This window comes from Giraffa tippelskirchi, chromosome 5 (genome assembly GCF_054371585.1).
Source record: "Giraffa tippelskirchi isolate mGirTip1 chromosome 5, T2T-mGirTip1v1.2.pri, whole genome shotgun sequence".
Lineage (NCBI taxonomy): Eukaryota > Metazoa > Chordata > Mammalia > Artiodactyla > Giraffidae > Giraffa > Giraffa tippelskirchi.
The window spans coordinates 192224740-192231556 of NC_137279.1; the positions used below are offsets into that span (position 1 = coordinate 192224740).

A 6817-nucleotide genomic window follows, 5' to 3' on the forward strand; every position below is an offset into this window, starting at 1 on the left:
ATGATCTCCAGAATCAGAAGCAAGGAGTCCCAGACTGAGGCGGGAGGAAGCAGGCAATCCCAGCACTTGGGCAGATAACAGACGGCTCTGCAAGGTCAGGGGCCAGCCCGCACCAGGCTCTCCTCCCAGAGCCCGCAGAGCACCCTGTGCCCGGCCACCCAGCCACTCACGTGGACACGGCCAGGCGCCGAGCACCAAGCCGGCAGGAGGCCCTCGGGGCCCCTCCGCCCCACGGAGGCCCCTGCCAGTAAGAAAGGTGCCAGCCAACCACTGATGTCGCAATGAGCCGCTGAAATTACACAGCAGACCCCGCTAGGGAGGAGGGAAAGGCTGTGAGGCCATGCTCGATGGGGACCAAAGGCTCCGCCTAGACTGAGGGACCAGAGAAGACACGAGATGAAGACAGGCAGCTACAAGAACTGGGAACAGTGTGTGCAAAGGCCCAGGGGGCTTGCAGGGAGCAGGGAAGCAAGCAGATGAGCAGGACAGGGGCTACGGGAGGAGGTAAGGGGAACAGACAGCAGGATCCTACCACATGGCAGGGCGTGAGCATGGGAATGAAGGGATGGATCCGCCCTGGTCACAGCCACCCAGGTATCATCTGCAGCGCAAGCCGGGCCAGCGCTGCCTCGGAGCGCTTAGGAGAGCCGGAGAAACAGAGCCCCTCGATTCTTCCCATGCTAAGCACTTGTATCAGCTTACCAAGGATTTGGTTTTCCTCCCTTAAAAATAATGAGGTTGAAGACTATTCTCCCCTCCCCCATGGAAATATCAGACTTTTTAAAAGAAGTATTACACACTTACAGAACCTATTTTTACATATTGTGTAAAATTTACACAATATCACCAAAGAAAAAAGCGGCTTCCCTGATAGCTCAATTCCTGGGTCGGGAAGTTCCCCTGGAGAAGGGCTAGGCTACTCACTCCAGTATCCTTGGCCTTTCCCTTGTGGCTCAGCTGGTAAAGAATCCGCCTGCAATGTGGGAGACCTGGGTTCAATCCCTGGGTGGGGAAGATCCCCTGGAGAAGGGAAAGGCTACCCCTCCAGTATTCTGGCCTGGAGAATTCCATGGGCTGTATAGTCCCTGGGGTCGCAAAGAGTCGGACACGACTGAGCGACTTCCACTTACTTCACTTAACAAACTTAAAGAGACAATGAAAGCTGCTCACACCTTGCTCTCCTGGCACCCCAGGAGGCCACTGCTGTCACTCTGGAGACCCCGAGCTTGAAAAGAAGAAGGGATGGGTCCTCTGGGTACACTTCCAGACCCCCTTTTTCCTTTCACTTAACACGCCGCACGCTTCTGCTGCCCAGTGAGCCCACACATAGATTTCTACAGGATGAAAATACCAAAATGTATTTAGTAAGTTTCACCTCTATAAACAATGCAGCAATAACATGCATAGATTTCCACAGGACAAAAACACTTAAATGCATTTAGTAAGTATCACCTCTACAAACAATGCAGCAATAACATCCTGAACATATCTGGATACCCATGTGCTTATCACATTCTTTCTTAGGAATAAATTCCAATAAGTAGAATTGCTGGAACAAAAGGAATGGCCATTTAAAAATTTGACACATAAACTTTTCCTGAGAGTAATCAAGTAATTAATAACTAATAATGGCCAAAGCTTACATTGTGCTTACGATGTGCCAGACTCTGCTGTAAGCACTTTCCATATATTAACTTATTTAAATTTCACAAAACCCATGGAAGATAAGAATTACTATTATCACCATCGACAGCTGCTGTCAAACTTAGCCTGTGCTGACAATGTGGGCATGAACAAATGCTTCCAGCTAAAGTTCCTTATTAGTAAGGCTGAGTCTTTTTATTATTAGCCACTGTGATTCGCAGGTCCATTTGCTCTGCTCATCCTACAAGAGGAATGGTCACTGCTTTCTTATTGGTTTGTTAAAGCTCTTTACATATTGACTGTTAACCTTCTGTAAGCATAATATGCTACAGACTTTTTTTTTTCCTCTCATTATCCATTAACCTCACTTATGAAGTCTTTTGACAAGGAGAATTTTCTTTAACTCTTAAGAGTGTTAAATCTGTCGGTATTTTCTTTAAAGTTTCTGGCTTACTGTTAAAACACGAATGGATTGAGTTGGTGGTTTTTCAGTCTCTGGTCTCTGGGATGCTTTCTTCCAAGGCGATCCCACAGACGAACGGCGGAGGCCACCGCACCCTGGTACCGGGCGCCCTCCACCACCCTCGCCCACCCGCAGGCAGCCTCAGGAGCAGATCCAAGCGTGGGACCAGCCACCGCTGACCGCCAGGACTGCTCGGAGCCTTCCCAGCTCTACACACAGCACAGAAGCCAGCAAGAAACGCTACAGAACACAGACTCACCCATGACAGCTCTGACACCGCCCAACACAACTAAACCCAAAAGGCATCCCAGACGGCCCTCTTCTCAAACAGGCTGTGCTCTCCCAGCACCTCCACGGACGATGCCGAACTTCAGCTTCGAGACCATCCGCGGCCCCGAATCAGAGGCGTGGAAGAGAAGGGGTCCGCTTCGGGGGCTTAACACTAGCAGGGGCACCAGGCGCTACATTTTCAGGTCCATCTCAGGCGCCTCCTCTGCAAAACGGGTGTGGCAAGAGGAGCCACCTCCTAAGGCCTTGGGGAGAGAGAAATGGGGTACCCATGGAGAGTACTTACGACAGCACATGGCCCCAAGTAGCTGCTCATTAAATGGTAGCGACTGGTCTAAGCTGCATTCCCAGCTGCCCCTTGAACACCGTGGGGGTGAGGGGTGCCAGCCTCGCACACGGTGGAGAACCCAAGGATAACTTTACAGTCAGCCCTCCGTGTCCATGGCTCCACGGCCCAGATTCAGACAACAGCAGATTGTGTAGTATTAACTGAAAAAACCCACAGATAAGTGGGCCCATGTGCTTCAACCTCATGCTGTTCAAGGGTCAACTGGACGAGTGTCATCATCTCCTCACTAGGAAAGAGAACCAGGCTGGCTCCACCTCTGCTGATGCAGGGGCCAGTCCGCCCCCGCCGTGATGGGAGGAAACCTTCGCTGGAGAAGATCAACAGAAGGCCCAGTCAGAAAAGGCGGCCAAGAGCCCACCCTGCTCCCGAAACAGACCCACCTACCCCATCTCCTCAGTCACACGAGCCCAAGAGAAGAAAATGACCTCTTAACAGAACTCGCTGATCTGAACTCAGTGACGCATTTCCCCAAAGAAACGGCCTGTGAACACACATTGCTGAGGTGTGTGAAGACGCAGCATCAATTCTGACACAGGGCCCCTCGTCTGACTTGAACCAGAGACCCTGTGCTTTTCTCTAAGTCAAGGCCAAAAGACCCCAACCCACTGCACACCACAGTGTATCCCGACCGACCGCATGAGACTCAAACCAAGCCCCCTCCAGACTGGCTCTCCGGCCCCCACCCCAGGACCAGCAGGGGCTGCAACCAATGGGGCAGAACTCGCCCTCCTGCTAGAACGGTGGGGACCCAAGCTCAGCTTCGCAGGCCATAGAGCTAGAGCGAGGGAGGTTCCGCGGAGGCTGGGCCGGCGCGGATCCCCAGCAGGGATTTCGGGTCCGGGGGCAGTCACCCCGCCACCCCCAGCGGAGCCGTCCCCCGCTCCCTCCATCAGGTACCAATCTATAGCTCATGGCAGCTTCTGAGCGATGAAAGCCCAGCCGTTTTCAATAGAAAACCGTATGGACAGATTCTCCAGGAGTGATGAAATGTTTCTTCTGCTCTGGCAATTAAGACGGCACAAAGTCGCCTTTCCTCGGGTGCCACCCCCAACATCAAAGGATGAGAATTCAAAGCCACTCATGCTGCATTGAAACCTCACAATGCAGCTGGAAAATGGAAGTCGATTACCGGACATAAATATGCAGTAGTTAAAAGCAAAGAGTTATAACGAAATTCAACTGCAGCAACCCCACGATGTGCGGAAACTTCCAGAACTGGAGTCCTCCTGGTAAACATGACGAGGGGCATCCTTAGAAAGCACGTTTCTGGCCACTGAAGCAGGCTCTGCGCTCTGGCCGCACGTGGCCCGGGGGCCATGTTGTTCTGTCCGTCTTGCTACAGTAACGGCCCCCAAGGCCTCTGAGAACATGGCATTTAGAGATTTTTATTTCGCATGGCTGCGAAGCTGCTGACCACAGAACATTCTCTCTTGGCTCAGGGCTGCTGAGGCCACATCTGTCCTTGGTCCCCAGGCCTCGCAGGCCTCCGTGCGGACCACAGGCATCCGCCCCCGCACACACCCCCAGCCCAGGGCTCTCCCAGGGGCGCTCCTGCTGCCAGTTCCGCTCGCAGGAGAGAGAACTAACCCTAAAGAGGGCAGTGTTACATCTGCCTGCCGCATAAATCGTGCTTCTTTTCTGACTGATTACTGCTCTCTTTAGGAAGGTATTTAATCTTTAAAATAAAAGCCCAGAACACAGAAAGCTATAGAAGTCTAACAATGTGTCAGGGTGTGTGTTTTTAAGGCAGGAAAATACTTCCCTCCCACACAAATGTGAGTTCTGGGGAAAGATGCGACAGAGCCCAGGGAGTAGAATATCTGGGAAAGCTTGATGGGTCTTAAAAATAGATAATTGAACACAGATTTGAGAATTCTCAGGAGCTACCTGAAAAAAAAAAAATTAAATCTCACATATTTTTGATATCCAAAACTCCATTCTGATGAAACTTCTAAGAGGGTGGCATTTTGCATTTCCAATTATAATAGAGTAATTGTGTTGCCATAGTGACTGCAAAATTCTGCAATAACTTTTGTTGCTTTGTAATTGCTGTAGTGTATATTTGTATACAAGCAGCTGAGTTTTCTTAATTCAATCCCTCTCTCTCCCCCCGGCCTGCCCCCCTCCCCCAGTCACCATCATCACCTCTCCTGGCTCAACCCAAAGAAAGAATTATCAGAAGCAACTAAAACTCCAGGCCACGGACGATCACGGTACAAAAGAAAAAGTGAAACCAGGCCAAGGTGCAGACCCACCAGTATTACCCCAGTCTTGCTCGGCTGGCGCTGGGCGAGGGCTGTTTACATGTTTACTCCGAGGCCTCCCTGCTTAGGTGGTTTGTGGGAATAAACAGAAAAGCCTGAACGGAGGGAAGAGGGGAAGGAAAGTGACTCCACAGGCCCCTTCCCTCCCTCGCCCAGGGCAGGCAGAGAGCTGCTGCAAGCAATTAGGTAGGTCTCTACAGTAATGCAATTAGGATTTAGTTAAGAAAGTCATTAGTTTTAAAATAACTTGAGCTTAATTTCTGCAACACTTTATTTGAAAATTGTGTCACAGCAGGTCAATTTACAACATGCAATAAAGAAAACACTCGTATCAGCTGCTGCAAGTTATTACAAATTTCTGATGTGCATTAAATGAGTGCACTGGGTTCCACCCCCGGCCTTTCCGACTGATACGCACGATCTCCTGCTGTAACAGTGTCAAATAATTCAACGCTCAATGTAAATACGAGATAATTTGCTTCGGATGCCACGGTGTGAGCTTGCGATGCCGCCAAGCGCGGCTCCCATCACCTGGGCAGGACGGGGCCCAGGGCTCGGCCTGCCTGCACCCCTCGGGTCGCGGGCGCCCCACCCCTGCCGTTCCGGTCCGGGGCACACACAGCCGGCGACGGCGCACCCCCACCCGCCCGCCGGCCAGCCCCGGGAGGGACGTTTTTCTGCAAACTCACAGCCTCGACAAAGTTACATAAACGGCGCCCGCAGGGGCTCGGGAGCCCCCCGGCCCACCTGCCGAGGGCTCGGCCTGGACCGGAGCGGGCGCCCCGGGGAGGCCCGCCGGCCGTCCCGCGCCCCCGCCCCACGGGCGGCCCCCGCCGGCCCGGGGGGCTGCAGCGGGGAAGGTCCGGGACGGGCTCCGGCTCCGCTCCGGACGCCCGCGGGGCCGCGCGGCCTGGGCGCACGGGGCCGGGCCGGGGCCAGGCCGGCCGGCCGGGCGGACCCCCGGCGTCCACCTGCCGGGCCGGGCGGCGGGGGCGTGGAGGCGGGCGGCCGGGCGGGCGGCCTGCGGGGGGGCGGGCGGGGGGCGGACAATGGCCCGCGGGCCGGGCCGGGGCAGCGCTTACCGCGGCGGCGGCGGCGGCGGGCGCTCCGAGCCGCATCTCCTCAGCCTGCGCCGCCACCACCACCACCACCGCGGGCGGCTGGCGGGCGGGCTGGCGCTCGGGCGGCGGCGACGGCGGGGACGCGGCCGCGGCGCGCCGGGCCCAGGCGGCTGAGGCGGCGGCGCGGGCGGGCGGGCGGGCGCGCGGGCTCGGGCGCGGCGGCGGCGGCGGCGGCGGCGGTGGGGACGGTGCTCCGCTAGCGGCGGCCCCACAACCTCCCCTCCTCATTCACAAAAAATTGACCCACGTTGAACCATGATGCTGCTCCCCCCCTCCGGCACCGAGGCGGACGCTGATAGGCCAACCCCGACGCCCGTCAGCGGCCCCGGCCCCGCTCTCCCGCCGTCGGCCCTGCGGCCATTGGCTGCGCCAGCCTTGCATCACCTCCCCTCGCGGGCCCCTCCCTCCCGCCCGGTTTCTAATGAAGAGCTCGTCAATTACGGCTCGGCCCCGCCCTCTGCCCGCCCTCCCCGGGCGCCCGGCGGCCCTCCCATTGGCCCATTGGGGGTCGCGGGAACAGCCCCGCTTGATCCCGCCCATCGGCCCGCGGCCTCCAACTCGCCAGACCCAACGCCCTCCGAACGCCAGCGATGCTCCGCCCCCGCCCGCCTCCTGTTCCCCAATGGCTGCTGAAGCTGCCAATCCCAGGGGCGGGGCTACCGTAGGACGCTCCAGGCGCCAGCGGCTG

General features: G+C 56.2%; 1 protein-coding gene across 2 annotated transcripts in view; it reads right to left on the reverse strand.

Annotated features, from left to right (window-relative positions):
• The window catches only part of HDAC4 (histone deacetylase 4), a 294013-nt gene extending 287611 nt beyond the window's left edge, over positions 1–6402 (reverse strand). For both annotated transcript variants that reach the window (XM_081491296.1, XM_081491297.1), the window contains exon 1: positions 6091–6402. The gene's annotated coding sequence lies outside the window, so the exon portion shown is untranslated. The remainder of the gene's footprint in view (positions 1–6090) is intronic.
• Positions 6403–6817: the final 415 nt, after the last annotated feature.